Source organism: Pan troglodytes, chromosome 15 (assembly GCF_028858775.2).
Source record: "Pan troglodytes isolate AG18354 chromosome 15, NHGRI_mPanTro3-v2.0_pri, whole genome shotgun sequence".
In the NCBI taxonomy this organism is placed as follows: domain Eukaryota; kingdom Metazoa; phylum Chordata; class Mammalia; order Primates; family Hominidae; genus Pan; species Pan troglodytes.
Genome location: NC_072413.2, coordinates 71,392,275 through 71,416,841, shown reverse-complemented (window position 1 = coordinate 71,416,841; position 24,567 = coordinate 71,392,275). Strand labels below are relative to the sequence as shown.

General features: G+C 42.0%; 1 protein-coding gene across 32 annotated transcripts in view; it reads left to right on the top strand.

The window, feature by feature from the left end:
• NUMB (NUMB endocytic adaptor protein) overlaps nucleotides 1-24,567 on the top strand; it is a 195,912-nt gene that overhangs the window by 28,687 nt on the left and 142,658 nt on the right. For 16 of the 32 annotated variants that reach the window (XM_016926361.4, XM_054666103.2, XM_016926365.4 and 13 more), the window contains exon 2: nucleotides 24,024-24,155. The exons of the other annotated variants lie outside the window; for them this stretch is intronic. The gene's annotated coding sequence lies outside the window, so the exon portion shown is untranslated. The remainder of the gene's footprint in view (nucleotides 1-24,023; nucleotides 24,156-24,567) is intronic. 32 annotated transcript variants of the gene reach the window in all.

The window sequence follows — 24,567 nt, the reverse complement described above, 5'->3', positions numbered from 1 at the left end:
AGGGAGGATTCCCTCTTTTTCTATTGATTGGAATAGTTTCAGAAGGAATGGTACCAGTTCCTCCTTGTACCTCTGGTAGAATTCGGCTGTGAATCCATCTGGTCCTGGACTCTTTTTGGTTGGTAAACTATTGATTATTGCCACAATTTCAGCTCCTGTTATTGGTCTATTCAGAGATTCAACTTCTTCCTGGTTTAGTCTTGGGAGAGTGTATGTGTCGAGGAATGTATCCATTTCTTCTAGATTTTCTAGTTTATTTGCATAGAGGTGTTTGTTGTATTCTCTGATGGTAGTTTGTATTTCTGTGGGATCGGTGGTGATATCCCCTTTATCATTTTTTATTGCGTCTATTTGATTCTTCTCTCTTTTTTTCTTTATTAGTCTTGCTAGCGGTCTATCAATTTTGTTGATCCTTTCAAAAAACCAGCTCCTGGATTCATTAATTTTTTGAAGGGTTTTTTGTGTCTCTATTTCCTTCAGTTCTGCTCTGATTTTAGTTATTTCTTGCCTTCTGCTAGCTTTTGAATGTGTTTGCTCTTGCTTTTCTAGTTCTTTTAATTGTGATGTTAGGGTGTCAATTTTGGATCTTTCCTGCTTTCTCTTGTGGGCATTTAGTGCTATAAATTTCCCTCTGCACACTGCTTTGAATGCGGCGCGCGGCCGGGCGCTTGGCGCCAGAAGCGAGAGCCCCTCGGGGCTCGCCCCCCCGCCTCACCGGGTCAGTGAAAAAACGATCAGAGTAGTGGTATTTCACCGGCGGCCCGCAGGGCCGGCGGACCCCGCCCCAGACCCCTCGCGGGGACACCGGGGGGGCGCCGGGGGCCTCCCACTTATTCTACACCTCTCATGTCTCTTCACCGTGCCAGACTAGAGTCAAGCTCAACAGGGTCTTCTTTCCCCGCTGATTCCGCCAAGCCCGTTCCCTTGGCTGTGGTTTCGCTGGATAGTAGGTAGGGACAGTGGGAATCTCGTTCATCCATTCATGCGCGTCACTAATTAGATGACGAGGCATTTGGCTACCTTAAGAGAGTCATAGTTACTCCCGCCGTTTACCCGCGCTTCATTGAATTTCTTCACTTTGACATTCAGAGCACTGGGCAGAAATCACATCGCGTCAACAGCCCGGCTAATTTTTTTGTATTTTTAGTAGAGATGGGGTTTCGCCATGTTGGCCGGGCTGGTCTTGAACTCCTGACCTCAGGTGATCCTCCTGCCTCAGCCTCCCAAAGTGCTGGGATTACAGGCGTGAACCACCATGTCCAGTCAAAAATTCTCTTCTTTCTTTCTGAATTCCCTGCATACTGAGACCACAGAATTATTCTTCATCATTAGTTTGGGTTTAGATAAGATTAATCTTCCAGGAGAGGGCTAGAGTTTTTGGCCAATTTTCTTGAAAGAGGGTCTAGGCATCACAGGAAATGATAGTACTGATTGGCCATGTCCTTCACCATACCTTTTGTGTCTCCTCCACTTCTGATTTGGTGTCTTTATTCCTGTCAAGGCTGACTTAAGGAGTGAATGAGAAGCTCTTTATGTATGTATTGAATGTTAATAAACATGATATGTGAGTTTAATTCTTATCCTGCCCGTATGATTTGGCTAAATGTCTTCTCTGGGTCTTTGTTTCTCTTTTTATAAAGTGATAGTATTTGACTGGATGATCTTTAAAGTTTTTTTAATGCTGAAATATTCTAAAAATTATAGTGAATAATGAGTACGTTATTTTTTAAATATACAAAATAAATAGGACCAACACCATTTATTGAGTAGCATTCATTCCTCTCATTTCAATGAGGATCTTAAGTCATGTATCTTATCTCTATATACATGTGAGCCTGTTTTTGTGTTATTCGCCTATCCCTATGTCAATATTACACTGTCTTATTTACCGTAGCTTTATAATAAGTGTGGATATCTAGTGTGGTGAAGTCTCATCCTCCCCAAACTTTGTTACTCTGTAAAATTATCTTGATTATTCTTTCAAATCTCTCCTAACCTTTAAAATTCTGTGATTTTTGTATATAGTACTATCGTACTGCTTATACTCTTTGGAGATTTGATTGGTAATCAGTACATTCTTATGGAATGAATAGAATTAAAACAGTTATACTCTATAAGGGCTTATGAATAACAAAGTGTTACAAGTTAATTATTAGTAAAATTATGCCTGGACTTTTGAGAGTGCTGCTAAAATACCTGAATTTTTTTTTTGGAAAGTGTTTAATTAAATTACTTTGGAATTTGGGCAGGGTGTAGTACTGAATATTTTGGAGTCTACCACTCTCTGCCCCTTCCCCTTATTTCTTACTCCCTTTGGGTAAAGATTTTAGAAAGAGTAAGTATATTTAATATTTTTGTTTAGACAGGTAGTTTAAAACTGCCTTAAAAGTCATGATAAATTCCACATGAAATTGATGAAATTTTCTTTCTTTTTTTTTTTTTTTTGAGACGGAGTCTTGCTCTGTTGCTCAGGCTGGAGTGCAGTGGTGTGATCTCAGCTCACTGCAACCTCTGCCTCCTGGGTTCAAGTAATTCTCCTGCCTCAGCCTCCCGAGTAGCTGGGATTACATGCGCATGCCACCATGCCCGGCTAATTTTTGTATTTTTTTAGTAGAGACAGGGTTTCACCATGTTGGCCAGGCTGATCTCGAACTCCTGACCTCAAGTGATCCACCTTCCTCGGCCTCCCAAAGTGCTGGGATTACAGGCATGAGCCACCATGCCAACATGGCCAATGTGGCAAAACCCTGTCTCTACTAAAAATACAAAAATTAGTCAGGTGTGGTGGCACATGCCTGTAATCCCAGCTACTAGGGAGGCCAAAGCACGAGAGTTGCTTGAATGCGGGAGGCAGAGGTTGCAGTGAGCCGAGATCGCGCCACTGCCCTCCAACCTGTGTGACAGAGTGAGACTCTGTCTTAAAAAAAAAAAAAAAAAAGAAAAGCCAAGTGCGGTGGCTCATGCCTGTAATCCCAGCACTTTGGAAGGCCAAGGCGGGTGGATCACGAGGTCAGGAGCTCGAGACCAGCCTGACCAACATGGTGAAACCATATCTCTACTAAAAATACAAAAATTAGCTGGATGTGGTGGTGCACTCCTATAATCCCAGTGATTTGGAGGCTGATGTGGGAGGGTTGCTTGAGCCTGGAGGCAGAGGTTGCAGTGAGCCAAGATTGCGCTACTGTACTCCAGCTTAGGTGACAGACTGAGATTCTGTCTCAAAGAACAAAATTCAGAAACTTTTTTTTTTTTTTTTTTTTTTGAGATGGAGTCTGGCTCCGTCGCCCAGGCTGGAGTGCAGTGACTACAGGCGCCCGCCACCACACCCAGCTATTTTTTTGTATTTTTTTTTAGTAGAGACGGCGTTTCACCGTGTTAGCCAGAATGGTCTCGATCTCCTGACCTCGTGATCTGCCCGCCTCAGCCTCCCAAAGTGCTGGGATTACAGGCTTGAGCCACCGCGCCTGGCCCAAAAACTTTTTTTTGTTTGTTTTGAGATGGAGTCTCTTACCTTGTCACCCAGACTAGAGTGCAGTGGCATAATCATGGCTCACTGCAGCCTCGACCTCCTAGGCTCAAGCGATCCTTCCACCTCAGCCTCCTGTGTGGCTGGGACTGCAGGCATGTACCACCACACCTGGCTAATTAAAAAAACCTTTTTTATAGAAATGGCATCTCACTATGTTACCCAGGCTGGTCTCGGAACTCCTGGGCTCAAGCCATCTCCCTGCCTCGCCCTCCCAAAGTGCTGGGATTACAGGTGTGAGCTACTGCCCCTGGCCCCAAAACCCTTATTCATTGTTGGTATAGCCTCTTTGGAAAACAATTTGGCAGGTTGTCATGTATAATTAAATGTACACTTACCAGAATGGTCCACTGTTTCACTCCCGGGTATTTATTCAAGTAAAATGAAAACACAGTCACACAAAAACCTATATGCAAATGCAGTATAGGTTGATGCAAAATATATATTTAAAATATATAAAATATTTATTAATTTAAATTTGAAACATATAAAATATATAATTAAATGTACATTTACCAGAATGGTCCACAGTTTCACTCCTGGGTATTTATTCAAGTAAAATGAAAACACAGTTACACAAAAACCGGTATGCAAATGCAGTATAGGTTGATGCAAAAGTAATTGCGGTTTTTGCCATTTTAATGCCTTTTTTTTTTTTGAGACAGAGTCTCACTTTATGGCCCAGGCTGGAGTGCAGTGGTGCGATCTCAGCTCATTACAACCTCTGCCTCCCAGGTTTTCAAGCAATTCTCTTGCCTCAGCCTCTTGAATAGCTGGGATTACAGGCATGTGCCACCACATCCAGCTAATTTTTGTATTTTTAGTAGAGACGGAGTTTCACCATGTTGGCCAGGCTGGTCTGAAACTCCTGGCCTCAAGTGATCTGCCTGCCTCAGCCTCCCAAAGTGCTGGGATTACAGGTGTGAGCTACAGCACACAGCTTTAATGCCATTTTAATGGCAAAAAACACAACTACTTTTGCACCAAACTCGTAATTGCCAAAAACTGGGAATAATGCACATGCACTTCAACTGGTAAATTGATAAAGGATGGCACATCTATACAATGGCATATGATTTGGCAGTGCATTCACTAACATTGTACAGTATCAAATGCATTATGCTAAATGAAGGAAGTCAGACTTAAAAGGCCACATACTGTGTGATTTCATTTTTGTGGTATTTTGGAACAGGCAAAACTATAGGGAAAGAAAATTTATTTATTTATTTTGAGATGGAGTCTCGCTCTGTCACCCAGGCTGGAGTGCAGTGGCGTGATCTCTGCTCACTGCAGACTCCGCCTCCCAGGTTCACGGCATTCTCCTGCCTCAGCCTCCCGAGTAGCTGGGACTACAGGTGCTCGCCACCACGCCCGGCTAATTTTTTTGTATTTTGAGTAGAGACGGAGTTTCACCATGTTAGCCAGGATGGTCTCGATCTCCTGACCTCGCGATCCGCCCGCCTCGGCCTCCCAAAGTGCTGGGATTACAGGCGTGAGCCACTGTGCCCGGCCCCTAGGGAAAGAAAATTGACCAGTGGTTGCAAGGGATTGGAAGAGAGTTTGACTACTGAGGGCATGAGGGAATTTTTTTGGGTGTTCTGTGTATCCTTTGTATCTGTTCTATATCTTGATTGTGGTGGTGGTTACATAGTTATGTGTTTTTCAAACTCAGGAGAGTATATATAAATGACACCTCTCCAATTAAAGTTCTAGCATATATTACCATATTAAAAATTATTTTGGAAATATCTCAGAAAATGTTTTATTTTGTTTTTATTTTAATGTTGTAGAGACAGGGTCTCACTTTGTCTCCCAGGCTGGAGTGCAGTGGTGTGATCATAGCTCACTGCAGCCTTGAACTCCTGAGCTCAAGCTCAAGCCTTGAACTCCTGAGCTTGAACTCCTGCCGCAGGCTCCTGAGTAGCTGGGACTCAGGCATGCACCACCATACCTGGCTAATTTTTAATTTTTTTTAGAGGCAAAGTCTTGGTATGTTGCCCAGGCTGGTTGAACTCCTGGCTTCAAGAGATCCCCTGACGTCTGCCTTCTAAAGCGCTGGGATTACAGACACGAGGCGCTGTGCCTAGCCATGTTTTTTTAGATTCTGCTTATGTGACTTTGGGAGGAGAGAAGGTGGTGGACGGCACTGGTGGAGTTTTGAAGGTGTTGAAAACACTGTGTAAATGCTGAATATGTTTACACTTAGCAAACATTCCTGTCATACATTTAATAGAATTTTATGATGTCAGAATTAGAAGAGCCCAAGAGACCTCATAAAGTGTTCTTTTTTTAAACAGATAAAGGACCCAAAGCCTAGGTAGGTAGGTTAGCTAAAGTCCCACAGCTAGGTAGTAGCAGACACAGATCTAGGATTTAAGTGATGGATTACTAATTTGACTTATATTTTATTAAAACACAGTTTTTATTTCAAGTTATTCTCTTGAGACTATTTTTAATTCCTTTTCAAAACTTTTCAATTGTATCATCTTAAAACTGGAAACCACTCCCTTCCTAGTGGTAGGAAAGTCCTGTGTCTGGTTGATAATAGGAAGGCTAAATATGAGAGATTCCATAACACTTAAAGTTTGCTTAGGCCCACTCAACAAAGTTAGTTATAAAGACACTTTTCTTTAACTGGTAAATCTAGTTGCTTATTTTTGTACTTTTCAAGGGCTGTCAGTTAGGAATAGGTTTTTGTAACTTTATCGCATTAAAAAATAATATTTTCAGATGATCATGATTGTTGGTTTGTTGGGAAAGTAGAAAAGGTTTAAGTGTGTTAGGTTCTTTCTGGTTACCTTAACTGCTTAAGGGTTTATCTTATAAATACCGAGGGATGTGAGAGAGCACCAGAAGCAGTCTTAATGGATACATATTCAGGAAATGGAGATTGGAATGTTATTCAAGACATAACAGCAGCTTTAGTTGTCTTCTATTCTTGAGAACTGGCTTTCACTGTCCGTCTTGTGTTTTCTCTTTCTTGTACAGTAGTTTTGATTGCCTCTAGACCCCAATTCTAGAACAAAGTTTAGAGTTCCTGCTCCTTAGAGATACTGTTGATATTGTGGATATTGCAGATCCAGTCACAGAGCTAGCAGGTGGCTTGGTCTCTTTCTTGTTTTGTTTTTTTCTAGACAGAGTCTCACTCTGTTGCCCAAGCTGGAGTACAGTGATGCGATCTCGGCTCACTGCAACCTCTGCCTCCGAGGTTCAAGCGATTCTTCTGCCTCAGCCTCCTGAGTAGCAGGGATTACAGGCGTGCGCGACCATGCCCGGCTAATTTTTGTATTTTTACAAAATTTCACCATGTTGGCCAGGCTGGTCTCTGACCTCAGGTGATCCGTCTGCCTCTGCCTCCCAAAGTGCTGAGATTACAGGCGTGAGCCACCGCACCAGGCCTCTTTCTTGTTTTTGAAGCTGTGTCTGGGTCATGCAACTTAAGAGTTATTTCCTGTAAGCAATAGCTCCAGGCAGAGTTGGCCAGTTGCTTTCAGCCTTCTTTATAAATAAGGGAACTCTACCCCCACCCTAGCTCTGGCAGACTCTGTCTTGTCTTTTTTTTTTTTTTTTTTTTTTTAAATGTAAGAGTCTCATTCTGTTGCCCAGACTGGACTGCGGTACAGTGGTACAGTCATGACTCACTGCAGCCCGGACCTCCCAGACTCAAGTGATCCTCCACCTCAGCCTCCTAAGTAGCTGGGACTTATAGGCATGTGCCACCATGCCTGGCTAATTTTTTGTTGTTGTTTTGAGACGGAGTCTCGCTCTGTCCCCCGGGCTGGAGTGCAGTGGCACGATCTTGGCTCACTGCAACCTCTGCCTCCCAGGTTCAAGCAATTCTCCTGTCTCAGCCTCCTGAGTAGCTGGGACTACAGGTGCCCACCACCACGCCTGGCTAGTTTTTGTATTTTTAGTGGAGACAGGGTTTCACCATATTAGTCAGGCAGTTCTCGAACTTCTGACCTCAGGTTATCTGCCCGCCTCAGCCTCCCAAAGTGCTGGGTTTACAGTCTGAGCCACTGCGCCCGGCCCTGGCTAATTTTTAAATTTTTTGTAGAGATGGATCCTCTATGTGTTGCCCAAGCTGGTCTCAAACTCCTGGGCTCAAGTGATCCTCCTGCCTCGGCCTCCCAAATTGCTGAGATTACAAGCGTGAGCCCCTGTGCCAGGCCAGGTTCTGTCTTACATGGAACATTTTTCTTGCCTGTTCCCCAAGGAAGCCAAACTCCCAGCTGCCACTGCCTGCTTCCGAACCAGGAGCCCAGTAGGCCTCTGGCTTCAGAGGCCTTACCACTTTGCATTTGTATTACTTATCAATGCCTGGAAGGTATTTACATTATTTTTTGAGCCAGCTATGCATTATTTATTTATATATTTGATACACTTATATATAGTTATTTGGGTGAATTTACTGTACCATCTTGGCCTGAAGCCAAGATTTCAAATCTTGCCTTCTTTCAAAGCCACATTTTCTCATCTTTAAAATTAGAGGCTGGGCACGGTGGCTCATGCCTGTAATGCCAGCACTTTTGGAGGCCAAGGTGGGTGGATCACCTGAGATCAAGAGTTTGAGACTAGCCTGGAGAACATGTTGAAACATCGTATCTACTAAAAATACAAAAAATTAGCTGGGCTTGGTGGCACGTACCTGTAGTCCCACCTATTCCGGAGGCTGAGGCAGGAGAATTGCTTGAACCTGGGAGGCGGAGGTTGCAGTGAGCCAAGATTGCACCACTGCACTCCAGCCTGGGTGACAGAGTGAGACTCTGTCTCAAAAAAAAAAAAATAAATAAAATAAAATTAGAATTATAGCCCCTATCTCTTAGTGTTTCTTTGTGCTGATGAAATGAGATTATATACACTTACACACATTTATATGTAAATTCTTAGAACAGTGCCTTGAATATAGTAGGTGCTGTATATATAGTAGTTATTATGTTTTCAAGTGAGTCCTATAATTCCTTGTTGGTATTTAGACAGTTATATAGTAACCCCTAAATACTTGTCAGTCAATATTCAGAATATCTGTAAATCTGTTTGGGAATTACGGCACGTTTTGAGGCACTTGGGTGAGACATTTAATTTTAGGCCAGGTGCAGTGGCTCACATTTGTAATCTCAACACTTTGGGAGGCTGAGGCAGGAGGATTGCTTGAGGCCAGGAGTTCAAAACCAGCCTGGGCAACATAGCAAGACCCCTATTTCTATTTGTACAAAGTTTAAAAATTATATTAAATTTAATCTTAATCTATATCCTAGGTACTTTGAACTGAAGGTTTTTCATGATGAATTGCAATTTTTTTCAATGTAACAGAGTACTTTATTCTTTGTATTTACAGTTGCTTTCCAGAAATATTCATGTAATTGATACTCCTTTAAGCTCTATTGCATGTACTTTCTATTAGCTGTGAATCAAAGAAGTCAGTTTAACCTGTGTAGATGTCATAGAGACACCATAGAAGTTGGCAAGGAGTGAATTTTAAGTCAGGAAAAAGGGGTGTAACAATGTGTATGAGGGAGAAAATAAAGTGGTGCTTGGGGTAGAGATGTTGGCTTAGACAACCATAGTTCTGACTGAGGTAAAGATCCTTTAGGAGAAAGAAGAACAAAAAGGAGGGATAAAATATTATAGGACAAACTTCCAGCCTCTGTGTTTAGGTTATGACTTATATGTTTGCATATTGCAACTCTTAAAGCCGTCATTCTAGTCATGTAAACTTGAACCATGAATCCAGAAGCATGCATTATTATTTTTTCTTTAGAAATCAGAACGGTCAGTTAAATTAGTTTTTCTTCTTGGATTTGGGGTTTGAATTAGTGGAGAGATGAGTGTTGTAGACCATTGTCTGCTATTCTTTTTTAGGAAAACCTGAGTATATCATTCTGCCCTTTAGAGACGTGCTCATGAAGATTATGCTTGTTGGTAAATGATCCTACTTCCTTGTTTCTTCAGCTGAAATAATATGACATGCCACTTCCTTTTTTCCTCTTACATCAAGCCCTGAGTATGCCTTTGTTTTTATTTTTGTCTTATATTGTAAACTACTGTGTGCATATAGGTGTTTGGAACCATGAGAGTGTTTTATCAAGAAAGAAGCATGGCACTGAGAGGATTGATAGTGACTTCATTAGAAGCACTTTAGTTAAGGCAAGATTTTATAAAGTTCTTAATGGTTATACATTTGTCCCCAAATGCAAAGGTTTTTAAAAAGATTATGTTAATTCGTTGTCAGAATCAATGATGGGATTTGGAAATCTTTGATTAAGTAGAAGACATATTAGGATTCTGACCCAGAACCTTTCAGGTATTAGGAAGAAATTAAACACTGCTTGTCATAGTTGCTCCTAAAATTTTATGTCTTTCTTTTTAAATGTTTCTTCTTTTTTATTTTTCAATCTAGGACAAGACTGCCAATATTTAAAAATTTCTCATATTCAGAAATGAGTGAGATTCTATATATATAGAGAGAGTAATTGTGGTTTTTGCAATTACTTTTAATGGCAAAAACCATGATTACTTTTGTACCAGCCTACAGTACAAGTATTAATACAACCATCTGTCATTCTGTCATGTATCAAAATAGATCAAGAGTCTTTTTTTTTTTTTTTTTTTTTTTGGAGACAGGGTCTCACTCTGTCACCCATGCTGGAGTCCAATGGCACAATCTCAGCTCACTGCAACCTCTGCCTCCCGGGTTCAAGCGATTCTCCTGCCTCAGCCTCCCAAGTAGCTGGAATTACAGGCATGCACCACCATGCCTGGCTAATTTTTTTGAGACAGAATCTTGCTCTGACGCCCAGGCTGGAGTGCAGTGGCACAATCTCTGCTCACTGCAACCTCTGCCTCCTGGATTCAAGCCATTCTCCTGCCTTAGCCTCCCAAGTAGCTTGGATTACAGGCGTGCGCCACCATGCCTGGCTAATTTTTTTTTTTCTTTTTTGAGACAGAATCTTGCTCTGATGCTCAGGCTGGAGTGCAGTGGCGTGATTTTGGCTCACTGCAACCTCCACCTCCTGGGTTCAAGCCGTTCTCCTGCCTCAGCCTCCCAAGAGCTGGGATTACAGGCGCCAGCCACCACGCCCAGCTGATTTTTGTATTTTTTAGTAGAGATGGGCTTTTGCCATGTTGGTGCCAGGCTGGTCTAGAACTCCTGACCTCAGGTGATCCGCCTGCCTCGGTCTCCCAAAGTGCTGGAATTACAGGCGTGAGCCACTGTGCCCAGCTTGGTTTTTTTTTTTTTTTTTTTTTCAGTAGAGACAGGGTTTCATCATGTTGGCCAGGCTGGTCTTGAACTCCTGATCTCAGGTGATCCACCCACCTTGACCTCCCAAAGTGCTGGGATTACAGTAGTGAGCCACCGCACCCGGCCAATCAAGAGTCTTTATATTGATCTTATGCCATAAATACTCCTTTTTATCTGTATTGCCATACTGGATATTTGTAAAGCAGTTTAGTTTGGTGGAAGGAACACAGGATTTGAAATCAGAGGGCTTGAAATCTTGTCTCTGTCACCAGCTTTGTGACTGACCTTTTTGAGATTGTTCACCTTATAAGTAATATGAAAAGAATAATGACATCTGTCTTATGATATCTGTCAGTTATAAGGATTAAATTTAAACAAAAACACTTTGTGTAAACTATAACATCTGGGAATGTAACAGTTTGTTTTTTTTTTTTTTGAGACAGGATCTCTTCCTCCTGATATGGTTTGGTTGTTTGTCCCTTCCACATCTGACGTTGAAATGTGATTCCCAGGTTGGAGGTGGGGCCAGGGGCATGATTGAATCCTGGGAGCAGATCCCTCATGAATGATTTACCATTATCTCCTTGGTGATAAATGAGTCTTGCTCAGTGAGTTTACGTGAGATGTGGTTGTTTGAAAGAGTGTGGCACCTCCCCACCCCCTTTCCCCTGATCTCGCCATGTGATCTGCCTCCTCCCACTTGGCCTTCCACTATGATTGTAAGCTTCCTGAGGCCCTCACTAGAAGCCAAGCAAATGTTGGTGCCATGCTTGTATATCCTGCAGAACCATGAGCCAGTTAAACTTCTTTTCTTTATAAATTTCCTAGTTTCAGTTTCCTTTATAGTAACACAAACAAATAGACCTTCTTTACCAGAGTTAGAAATTGGTTAGGCTTTTTATCCTATTCAACTCATGGTGTCATGAAAACAAGGGCAATTTGGAGGCCATATTGAGCTCTATCCTTGCTTAAAGGCTCTGGTTCTCCACAAGGATAGTACTGCTACTATGATGTGTTTGGATCTTTGAGGATGCACTTTTGGTTGCCACAATGATTAGAGGAGGATGAGTCCAGTTTTGACATTCAATGAACAGGAGCCAGGAGTGCCAGACATCCCACAAGGTATGAGACAGTTCCACATAACTTTATTTCCCCAGACCTTCTTGTAGGTGAAAAACCTGTTTATGCTTATCTTTTTTTTTTTTTTTTTTTTTTTTGACGAAGTCCTGCTCTGTTGTCCAGGCTGGAGTGTAGTGGTGCAATCTTGGCTCACTGCAACCTCCACCTCCCAGATTCAAGCGATTCTCTTGCCTCAGCCTCCCGAGTAGCTGGGATTGACTGCAGTCACCCATCACCACGCCTGGCTAATTTTTTGTATTTTTAGTAGAGACGGGGTTTCACGATGTTGGCCAGGCTGGGCTCAAACTCCTGACCTGAAATGATTCACCCACCTCGGCCTCCCAAAGTGTGGGATTACAGGTGCGAGCCACGGTACCCGGCCTATACTTAGGTTATTCTAATTCTGTTTTACATTTAGACACAAAGTGTTTGTTTTTTTTAAACATAGTTTTAATAGACACTGAATTTTCCAGGAATGTAACTACTGAGTATTAACCTGGGGCAAATTGTACTTTGTTTTGTTCAGAACTTTACCAAGAGTTGTTCACTGTTTTAGAAAATCCTGTTACTAATGGCATTGCCCCTTATGGTATTTGATTTTCCTATTCAGCTTATTTGTCTCAATCTACATTTGTAGCTGTCACATTCATGGTGATTCTGTGTATAGGTGCAAGTGTCTATTTCCGTAATAATATGAATTTTAGGATGGTTATACCTGAGCATTTGCATATTAAAATATTTTATTAAAAATTACTTGTCTGGTGAGGCACAGTGGCTCTTGCTTGTAATTTCAGCACTTTGGGAAGCTGAGGCAGGTGGACCACCTGAGGCTTCAAGACCAGCCTGGGCAACATGGTGAAACCCCGTCTCTACTAAAAATACAAAAATTAGCTGGGCGCAGTGGTGCATGCCTGTAATCCCAGATACTCGGGAGGCTGAGGCAGGAGAATCGCTTGAGTCCGGGAGGTGGAGGTTGCAGTGGGCCGAGATTGCACCACTGCACTCCAGCCTGGGTGACAGAGCAAGGCTCTGTCTCAAAAAAAAAAAAAACACCAAAAAAAACTTTCCTTTTCTTTCTCTTGTATTACTTTATGCAGCATATTAATTTTCAGAAACTGAGAACAGATAGGTTACCTATTTGCAATTTATTTCAGGTTTATGCACTGTTGTGCATTTCTCAGATACTTGTATTAATTTTATGACTATGCCACAATTTGTCTTTTTTCTAAAGATAGATTTTTTTTCCTCATTTTGTTGCTCTTACAAAAATATTTTTGCTTATGTCTTCAGGTACACGTGTTAATACAAAAGTTTCTCTACAATAATGAATTTTATTTTATTGTATTTTTTCTTGAGACAGGGTCTGGCTCTGTTGCTCGGGCTGGAGTGCAGCCATATTCATGGTGATTCTGTGTATAGGTGCAAGTGTCTATTTCCATAATAATATGGTGTGATCTCAGCTCACTGCAACCTCTACCTCCCAGATTCAAGCAATTCTCATGTCTCAGCCTCCCAAGTAGCCAGGATTACAGACGTGTGCCATGACACCTGGCTGATTTTTGTGTATTTCGTAGAGACAAGGTTTTGCCACGTCAAGCAAGCTAGTCTCACACTTCTGGACTCAAGCAATCCGTGTGCGTTGGCATCCCAAAGTGCTGGGATTACAGGTGTGAGCCACTGTGCCTGGGCTAACAATGAATTTTTAAAACATTTTTGGTGGTAATTTCCCCACCTACACACACCTATACATACAGATGCACACACAGACAGTTGAAAAAAAAATGTGAATCAATAGTCACCCTTATACATGTGATACACTCATCTTTTCCAATGTGTTTTTCTCTAAGTGCTGATTGTGACCACATAAATGATTTCCCAGTTCATTTTCACAGTTGAAGACAGCTGTCTTGGTTTCCTTTGGATCGTGAGTCTGTTGACCTGGCTTTCCTTTGCTTACAGATTGTGTCAGACAACAACGTGTCTTGCAGTGAGTGCCTGGCTAAGCAGGAACACTGCTTTCATACCTGGAAACATCTGGGTCTTGAGTGCAATAAGGTTTTAGCCAGGGCTGGGTGCCGTGGCTCACACCTGTAATCCCAGCACTTTGGGAGGCCAAGGCGGGTGGATCACCTGAGGTCAGAAAGACCAGCTTGGCCAACATGGCGAAACCCCATCTCTACTAAAAGTACAAAAGTTAGCTGGGCGTGGTGGCATGTGCCTGTAGTCCCAGCTACTCGGTAGGCTGAGGCAGGAGAATCATTTGAACCTGGGAGGCAGAGGTTGCAATGAGCCAAGATGGCACTACTGCACTCCATTCTGGGCGACAGGGCAAGACTCTTTCTCAAAAAAAATTAAGTTTCAGCTCGGACTAAGTTTGGATTCATCCCTTAAGTACTCCCATTCCTTGATGGAGTGAATTCTGTATGTGTGCCCTAACTACATATTTTGGGTTATGCCAGAGTTTCCCACCATTGTCTGAGGATGTTAAGGGGCAGGATGGGATTGGGTGGGACTTTCTGTTCATGGGTGGGACTTTCTGTTTACTTTGATGTCAGACTTAGCTCCCCGTTTTACTTATTTTGACCATGAACTGCATATTCATTAAGACTCAAATTTCAATAGTTTATTCTTCAGTTTTCTGGGGACTTTCTAATATGAGTATTCAGTTATATCTCTTGAGGTTTTCCTTATTTATTTATTTATTTATTTATTTATTTTGTGATGGAGTCTCGCTCTGTCGCCCAGGCTGGAGTGCAGTGGCGCAATCTCAGCTTACTGCAAGCTCCGCCTCCCGGGTTCATGCCATTCTCCTGCCTCAGCCTCCTAGTAGCTGGGACTACAGGCGCCCGCCACCACACGCAGCTAGTTTTTTGTATTTTTAGTAGAGACCGGGTTTCACTGTGTTAGCCAGGATTGTCTCGATCTCCTGATCTTGTGATCCGCCCGCCTCGGCCTCCCAAAGTGCTGGGATTACAGGCGTGAGCCACCGCACCCAGCCCTCTTGAGATTTTCATTCCTTTTCCTCCTTCTACTAGATAGTTTGAAATTTTTGCCAAAGAGAAGATAATTTATGTAGGAATTTATTTTTTGTTTTTCTTTTTTTTTATAAACCTGACATGAACATACTTAACTTTAATCTTATGTCATCAAAAATTTATGCAAAGAAGCTCCAAGTTTTAACTTTGATTCAGGGTTTAATTATTAGAATATGGATACAAATTGTAACTTCTGTAATTATGCTTTGAACTACAAGGGTGAATCTTCGGTCCTATTCTTGATGACTTGTATAGGGGTGCTGAATAATGAGAAAGCAAAGGAAGAAGAGTCACCATAGGACTCAAAAATAATAAACACAGTGTTCATTCCAGTCTAGAAGTTGTGATATGGTTTGCTTTGCTTTTTTTTTCCTTATGTGGTAAAATATACATAAAAGTTACTTTTTTTTTTTCGAGACAGAGTTTTGCTCTTGTTGTCCAGGCTGGAGTGCAATGGCGCAATTTCGGCTCACTGCAACCTCTGCCTCCTGGGTTCAAGCGATTCTCCTGTCTCAGCCTCCTGAGTAGCTGGGATTACAGGCATGCGCCACCATGCCTGGCTAATTTTGTATTTTTAGTAGAGACGGGGTTTCTCCATGTTGGTCAGGCTGGTCTTGAACTCCTGACCTCAGATGATCTACCCGCCTGTGCCTCCCAAAGCGCTGGGATTACAGGTATGAGCCACCATGCCTGGCCAAAGTTACTGTTTTAACTGTTTTTAAATGTACAGTTCAGTGGCATTCAGTATGTTGACATTATTGTGCAACCATCACCACTGTACATCCCAGAACTTTTCTATTTTACAAACTGAAACTCCGTGCCCATTAAACAACAATTTCCTATACCCCACTCCTCTCCAGTCCACAAAACCACCATTCTCCTTTTTGTCTCTATGATTTTGACTATTCTGGTTATCTTATATACATGGAATCATACAATATTTGTTTATTTTTTGTGTCTGGCTTATTTCACTTAGCACAATTTTCAAGGTTCATCTTTGTGGCAGCAAGTGTCAGAATTGCATTATTTTTAAAGGCTGAATATTCCATTTTATGTATAGACTACATTTTTTTTTTTTTTTGAGACAGAGTCTTGCCCTGTCACCCAGGCTGGAGTACAGTGGCATGATCTCAGCTCACTGTGACCTCCGCCTCTTGGGTTCAAGCGATTCTCCTGCCTCAGCCTCCTGAGTAGCTGGGATTACAGTCGCATGCCACCATGCCCGGCTAATTTTTGTACTTTCAGTAGGGATGGGGTTTCACCATGTTGGTCAGGCTGGTCTCGAACTCCTGACCTTGTGATCTGCCCACCTTATCCTCCCAAAGTTCTGGGATTACAGGCATGAGCCATGGCCCCCGGCCTAGACTACATTTTGTTTAGCCATTCATCCATCGGTGGACACTTAGGTTGTTTTCATCTTTTGGCTACTGTGAATGATGTTGCCTTGAATATTGGTGTACAAATATCTGTTTGAGTCTCTACTTTCAGTTATTTTGGGTATATACCTAGAAATGGAATTGCTAGAATATATGGTGATTCTATGTTTAATTTGAGTAACCACCATATGCTTTACTGATTTTTTTTTTTTTTTACATTATAGATGTATTTTTAATCAATACATACCTTTTTTTTTTTTTTTGAGAGAGGGTCTCACTTTGTCACCCAGGCTGGAGTGCAGTGGCTCGACCTTGGCTCACAGTGAAACAGGAGAGTTTCCTGACCCCCTTCTGGGACTTGTGATAGTGGTGTGGCTCAGCTGCCCCTCACTCAAACCCCTTACAGGAGGGGGAACATGCAGACAGGCAGGTGCAGGAGCCAGGGAGAGTGCTTTTGGGCTCCAGCCCCATGGTAGCGTCTAGGGGTGTGTTACAATTAATGCTCTTTTAGCAGTTGCCATCTACAGATGGCTAAGTGTGTAAGTCAGAGTGAAGCCTTTTACACTCTGCCCTCTTGTTACCTGAGTCCTTGTCTGGCATCCAGGAAGGATAAGGTCACACATGGACTTGAGGGTGGTGAATGCAGAGGTTTTATTGAGTGATGGAAGTGGCTCTCAGCAGAATGATGGGGAAGCTGGAAAGGGGATGGAGTGGGAAGATGATCGTTGCCTGGAATTCGGCCATCCTGTGACCGATCTCCTCTCCAGCCATCCCCAGCCAAACTCCTCTCAATATTCAGATGCTCCTTCTCTTCTCCTCTGCCATGCCATTCTGCTGCTCTTCTGTTCTGCTCTTCTGCTTGTAGAGCCTGGGGGTTGGGGTTTCAATGGGTACAGGATAAGGGGGCGTGGTGGGCCCAAAGGCAACATTTAGGCACAAAAACAGGAATGCTTGTTCCCATTTAGGGCCGGCCTTTGCTGGAGAACTGCCCTCTTCTACCCTGTATTTCCCTGCCTGCTGTCTGTATTAACTGCAACCTCTGCCTCCCAGGTTCAAGCGATTCTCATGCCTCAGCCCCCCAAGTAGCTGGGATTTACAGGCACGTGCCACCACACCTGGCTAATTTTTGTATTTTTAGTAGATAAGGGGTTTTGCCACATTGGCCAAGCTGGTCTCGTACTCCTGGCCTCATGTGATCCTCCCTCCTTGGCCTCCCAAAGTGATGGGATTACAGTCTGAGTCACTGCTCTCAGCCTATACATACATATTTGCACACTCATTTATTTTGGATAAATTTTCTAGAAGTGTAACTATTGGGTCAAAGGATGGGCATAATTTTGAAATGTGATTATTTTCTAAAGAGCTTTTATACTGATATGCCACTGTTGGATAAAGCCCTGCTAGTAGTGAATAGGAGTGTGCCCCCACAACCTTTAAACTTATTCTAACTGGCATAGTGATTCTAGTAAAAAAAAAAAAAGAAAAAGAAAAAGTAAGAGTATTTACTGTGGTTTTTCCAACTAACATAATTTTTTCTCTTAAGCATATTTTCTATGGAGAATGTGTCAAATTTCGTTGTTTTGCAGGTCTTAATAAAGCTTGTATGTTGTGCTTAAGTTGCGCTTCTCTGATCTGTTCCTCTAGTGGCAGATACCTGGATGTAAACAATCTGGGTGTTCATTTATCTTCGTGGAATTAACAAAAGACTTTTAATCTAGGAAGTGGCATAAAATGTCACCGTAGATATTAAATGTTTATCTATAGGAGAAAATTTGGCAAGCCAAATCTTTGAACCAACAGCCTTTAGTTGAGTTCTATGAATTCACTGTGAAGTGCCAGCATTTCCAATTGTTTATAGAAATCTAGATTTTTTTTCTTTCTTTTGTAGTACTGTTTTAGAAATAATCTGTTTTCATATTTCCTCTTTGTTATAAAACATAGCCTGCTCTAATTCTAAAGTATTGCATAATTACTACTAACATCCATTTATCATGGCTTCTTGACTAGCATCGTTGGAATATTGGTTTTCTTGAAAATAGTTACAAGAGGCCGGACGTGGTGGCTCACACCTGTAATCCCAGCACTTTGGGAGGCTGAGGAGGGCAGATCACTTGAGGCAGGGAGTTCGAGACCAGCCTGGCCAACATGGTGAAACCTCGTCTCTACTAAAAATACAAAAATTAGCTGAGCGTGGTGGCTCGTGCCTGTAATCCCAGCTGCTTGGGAGGCTGAGGCAGGAGAATTGCTGGAAGCTGGGAGGTGGAGGTTGCAGTAAGCCAAGGCCATCTCAAAAAAAAAAAGAAAAGAAAAAATAGTTGCAAGACAGTAAGGAGAAATAGTTTATCGTGCTGGTATGGAGGCAGAAAGATGTGGAGTGTAATCATAGAAAAATGTGAAGTGTTACTTTAGTTATTTTGGCTATGTCATTGTTCATTTTGGTTATATCATTGTTCATTTTGGTCAAGTAACATGTAAGGTGTTTTCAGTAGTAACAATGTTGTTTCTTGCATATCTGAAAAGCCTTTACAAGACCTATTGTTATTCCTCTGTGTTTTGTTGGTATTTAGCTCTCCTTTTAACACAATTGTTAAAACTGAAAGCAGAACATGAGAAGCACTACAGTCTGTTAAAGAATCAGACCAATGACGAAATGAAGTGAAACACATTGTTGGCTAAAAATAGCATTTTGCAAATTACATTTGAAGTTGGTTTGTTAGAGCATCTATTGGTAATGAAATTCAGCTGTTCTTATTCTGTGTTTTGTGTGTATTTTTAAAACATCATTATCAGCTGGGCGTGGTAGCGCACCTGTATCCCAGCACTTTGGGAGGCCGAGGCAGGCAGATCACGAGGTCAGGAGATCGAGACCATCCTGTCTAACACGGTGAAACCCTGTCTCTACTAAAAATACAAAAAAATTAGCTGGGCATGATGGTGGGCGCCTGTAGTCCCAGCTACTCGGGAGGCTGAGGCAGGAGAATAGCGTGAACCCGGGAGGCGGAGCTTGCAGTGAGCTGAGATCACGCCACTGCACTCCAGCCTGGGCGACAGAGCGAGACTCAGTCTCAAACCCCCCCCCCCCCCGTCTGCCCCCAGAAACACCCGTCATTATCTGGGGGCCAGGCACGATGGTTCATGCCTATAATCCCAGCAAATTGGGAGGCTGAGAAGGGCAGATCGCTTTGAGCTCAGGAGTTCAAGACTAGCCTGGGCATCATGGTGAAACCCCATCTCTATGAAAAATTAGCTGGGTGTTGCTGGCTTGCACCTGTAGTCTCAGCTACTCAGGTGGCCGAGGCTGGAGAATTGCTTGAGCCAGGAAGCGGAGGTTGCAGTGAGCCATGATCACACCACTGCATTCCAGCCAGAGCGACAGAGTGAGACCCTGTCTCAAAACAAACAAACACCCCTGCAACATTATTTGAAAGTAGATGGCCATACAAAATGAGTTTCTCTTGGTTTTAAACTAGTTTTTCCTTTAAGACCATATAAGCCTTTCCTATAGTCTCTGAAAACTTAAGGCTGTAATACTTGGAATTAAGAGTAAATGAAGGCCGGGTGTGCTGGCTTACGCCTGTAATCCCAGCACTTCGGGAGGCTGAGGTGGGTAATCACTTGAGGTCAGGAGTTTGAGACCAGCCTGGCCAACATGGTGAAACCCCGTCTCTACTAAAAATACAAAAATATTAGCCGAGTGTGGTGGCATGTGTCTGTAGTCCCAGCTACTCAGGAGGCTGAGGCATGAGAATCCCTTGAACCCGAGAGGTGGAGGTTGTAGTGAGCTGAGATCGTGCCACTGCACTCCAGCCTGGGTGACAGAGTGAGACTCTGTATCAAAAAAAAAAAAAGAAAAAACATTGAGATAATTAAATTTAAAACAGTAAAATTCAGGTGTGACTGCTTAATATTATAATACTGCATTGGTTTGTGGGCTTTTGAAGGCAGGAACTGTATCATTGTGTTTAGCATACATAATAAAAGAACTCTTTGTTTTGTTTGTTTGTTTTTATTTTGTTTGTTTTGACTTGGAGTCTTGCTCTGTCACTCGGGCTAGAGTGTGGAGTGCAGTGGCACAGTCTGGGCAGTGGCGCAATCTCTGCTCACTGCAACCTCCACCTCCTGGGTTCAAGCGATTCTTATGCCACAGCCTCCTGAGTAGCTGGGACTACAGATGCGCACCACTAGGCCCAGCTAATTTTTGTATTTTTGGTAGAGACGAGGTCTTACCATGTTAGCCAGGCTGGTCTCGAACTCCTTACCTCAGGTGATCCACCCGTCTCGTCCTCCCAAAGTGCTGAGATTACAAGCGTGAGCCACCATGCCCAGCCTTATTTTTTAGAAAAAGAATCAAATCATTAGAAGCAAATGTTCCCAGTTCTGGTAAAAATCTGATTTTTAAATACAAAATTATTTAATTAAAAAATAGGCACAGTGGCTCACGCCTGTAATCCCAGCACTTTGGAAGGCCGAGGCGGGTGGATCACGAGGTCAGAAGTTAAAGACCAGCCTGGCCAACATGGTGAAACCCTGTCTCTACTAAAAATACAAAAATTAGCTGGGCGTGGTGTTGTGTGCCTGTAGTCCCAGCTACTTGGGAGGCTGAGGCAGGAGAATTGCTTTAACCCAGGGGAGGCAGAGGTTGCAGTGAGCCGAGATCACGCCACTGCCCTCCAGCCTGGGTGACAGAACGAGACTCTGTCTCAAAAAATAATAATAAATAAAAATAAAAATAATAAAAAATAAAAAATAGGCTCTGGAATCAGACAAGCTGTTTTATTTTACTACTCTTTTAAAAACCCCATACCCACTACTTCGTATTTTTGTGATCTTGGAAATTATTTGTGCCTCAGTTTTCCTAGTTATAAAATGAGAATATTTAATAGTTGCTTTTGGCAGGGCACAGTGGCTCATGACTGTAATGCCAAGGTGGGAAGACACTTGAGGCCTGGAGTTTGAAGCCAGTGTGGGCAACATGACAAGACCCTGCTTATACAAAAAATAAGAAGAATTGGCCAGACATGGTGGCACATGTCTGTAGTCCCAGCTACTTGAAAGGCTGAGAGGCAGAAAGATCACTTGAGCTTGGGAGGTTCAGGCTACAGTGAGCTATGATCATCACGGCTCTCCAGGCAACAGAGCAAGACACCCCATCTCTTTTTTTTTTTTTTCCTTTTGAGACGGAGTTTTGCTCTTGTTGCCCAGGCTGGAGTGCAATGGTGCGATCTCGGCTCACTGCAACCTCCACCTCCTGGGTTCAAGCCATTCTCCTGCCTCAGCCTCCCGAGTAGCCGGGATTACAGGCATGCGCCACCATGCCCAGTTAATTTTGTATTTTTAATAGAGACAGGGTTTCTCTATGTTGGTCAGGCTGGTTTCAAACTCCCGACCTCAGGTGATCCGCCTGCCTCAGCCTCCCAAAGTGCTGGGATTACAAGAGTGAGCCACCGTGCCCAGCCAAGACCCCTCATCTCTTTAAAAAATAGTCAATTTCATGAGAGTTATTGAGGATTAAATGGGATAATCCATAGGAGGTGCTTAGAAGAGCTTTTGGCAAATAATCAGTCCCCATTAAATGTTAGCTGCCCAGCTGGGCGTGGTGGTGTATGCCTGTAAACAGCAGTTTGAGAGGCCAAGGTGGGAAGATTACTTAAGCCCAGGAGTTTGAGACCAGCCTGTGTGAGATTGTCTTTATAAAAAAATTTTTTAAAAATTAGGTGGGCATGGTGGCATGCATCTGTAGTCCTAGCTACTTGGGAGGCTGAGGTGGGAGGATCACTTGAGCCCAGGAGTTTGAGACTGCAGTGAGGCATGATTGTACCACTGCACTCTAGCCTGGGTAATAAATCAAGACCCTGTCTCAAAAAAAAAAAAAAGTTAATTGCTGCTTGTCTTCTTATTCAGGAACAGCACTATTGCATTGTCTGGTGAATTTATTTTGCTTCTAAAACATGCATGTATATTCAGATAGCAATATGACAGATGTGGGCACAAAATATACATTTAAAATTAGTTTTGGATAAAAGTTCTAAGAATTTTTACTTTTAGCTACTATAACTTTAATTTCTGTAAAAATAGATTAGCTGTTTACCAATTTATTCAGTTATTTTTTCTAATAAACTTTATTGATACCTGCTATTTATTAGGCATTGTACTAGATGCTAGGAATATAAAGTGGAGCAAACTTAGTTATGACCTTCAGCTGCTTAGAAGCTAGTGAAGAAAAGCACTACTGAGTTTTACAGTGTTTTAAACAAATACATATTTACAGTTTTGTAAATAACTTGTACCATGTCGTTATTAAAATGATTTTTTCTTTTTTTGTCTCCTGGAAGGTGTGTGAGCTGAACATTTTCACCTTTTGGATTGGCCTCTTATAGCATCTTATCTGTTTACCACAATTCTGTGGTATCTGTAATCATTATTATTTTGCAAATAAACTGAGGTTTAAAGAGGTTATAATTAACTCATCCTACGACTACAAAACTCACTTTAAAAGTTTACTAAGTTGTAAAACTCATTCATTCAGCCTGCGCAACATAGTGAGACCTCATCTATACCCACCCCCACCCCCACCCTCTACTTCCCCCCAAAAATTAGCCGGTCATGATGGCACATGCCTGTAGTCCCAGCTACTCAGGAGGTGGAGGTGAGAGGATTGCTTGAGCCTGGCAGGTTGAGGCTGCAGTGAGCCGAGATCACGCCACTGCACTCCAGGCTGGCAGACAGAGCGAGACCCAGTCTCCAAAATACAAAACAAAATCCATCCTATCATTCTTCCTCCCATATATTATAAGATTCATAACCTGTATTAGAAGACTTAACCCATTTATGTTGTATTTGAGATATATGTGTCTATTTCCCTATTAAAATTGGGAGCTTTTCAGAGGAGGGACTAATCTTACGTTTTGGGTAGCCCAGCAACAAGTAGACTACCTGTTACATATTGGTTACCTAATAAATCTTAGTTGAATAGTGAGTATGTAGGATGTTAGAAGTATAAGGAATTTTAGAGTTCTTGTAAATCATACAGACACTAGAATTTCTAAAAAGAATTTATAGATTGCTTACATAGAATTACAGCTCTTTATTTTGGCTATGGAGAACTTAAACAACAACTGCTACCATCTACTGTTACTTTCACATAATCTCATAAAAGAAGCCATTTTAACACCAAAAATGTAGGAAGGACAGTTTCATAGTAAGCATAATTGGTAACTTTATACATAGTTTTTAGTCATGGCTGGCATCTGTTCAAGAATTAGATTTGAACAACCACTATTTAATTCAAACTTCCCCTTTTAGAGATGATAAAATCAAGCCCATAGAGACGTATCAAAGTTCTTACAGCAAGGGAGAATGATCACTGAGTTTGGAACCCAGGTCTTCTGACTCCTTGCCCAAAATTTTGATCTGGTTCCCTCAGTCTTCATCACATTATCAGACTTATGCACAGAGAATTTGTGACTTAACTGAGATCGTATAGCTCTTAAGAATGTAAGGCTGGAACTTGAACCCATATTATCCACCTCAGTTTTTAAAATTGTTATTATTTTTGCCCTGTTTCAAGAATTGCACAGGCCAACTCTATTTTTAGTGAAACCTGTGCATTCATTTCCATATATCGTAACCAACTCCATCAGTCCTTACTCAACTGTAGATGTGAAATTTTAAGTGATTGAAAGGAGATATGTATATTTAAGGTTTTCTTTCCTTGAAAATTTCAGATTTGAGGCTTAAGCAACTTCTTCTGGGGAAGAGTGCCAGTGCAGCCACTGTTACAATTCAAGATCTTGATCTATATCTATAGATTGGAATATTGGTGGGCCAGCAATCCTCAGACACCTCACTTAGGACAAGTAAGTGAAAGAGATACTTAAGGATAAGCAAAGTGGATTGAAAGCTAACAGTCTTTCTTCTGGTTTGTAGTTAGATGCAAACATTTTATTGCCTTTACAAATATAACCCTTTGTCCTGGTAAAATCACTTGGAATCTTAGGTGGGTAGGGTGAAACATTTCCTTAATTGTAAAATGTGTGTCAAAATGTTTTATAATGGTAAAACTTAGAATAATTAAAATTGTTTTTCTTTTTGTCTGTTTTCCAGATTGTATTTATGAGCTTGTGTTGCAGTTGTCTATTGCTGTGTAACAAAGTACCTCAAACTTAGTGGCTAAAAACAACAGTCATTTATTTTGTTCATATATTTGCAGTTTGAGCAAGGCTTGATTGGTGGGGATGCTTGTCTCTGTTAACATACAGCGTGAGGTGG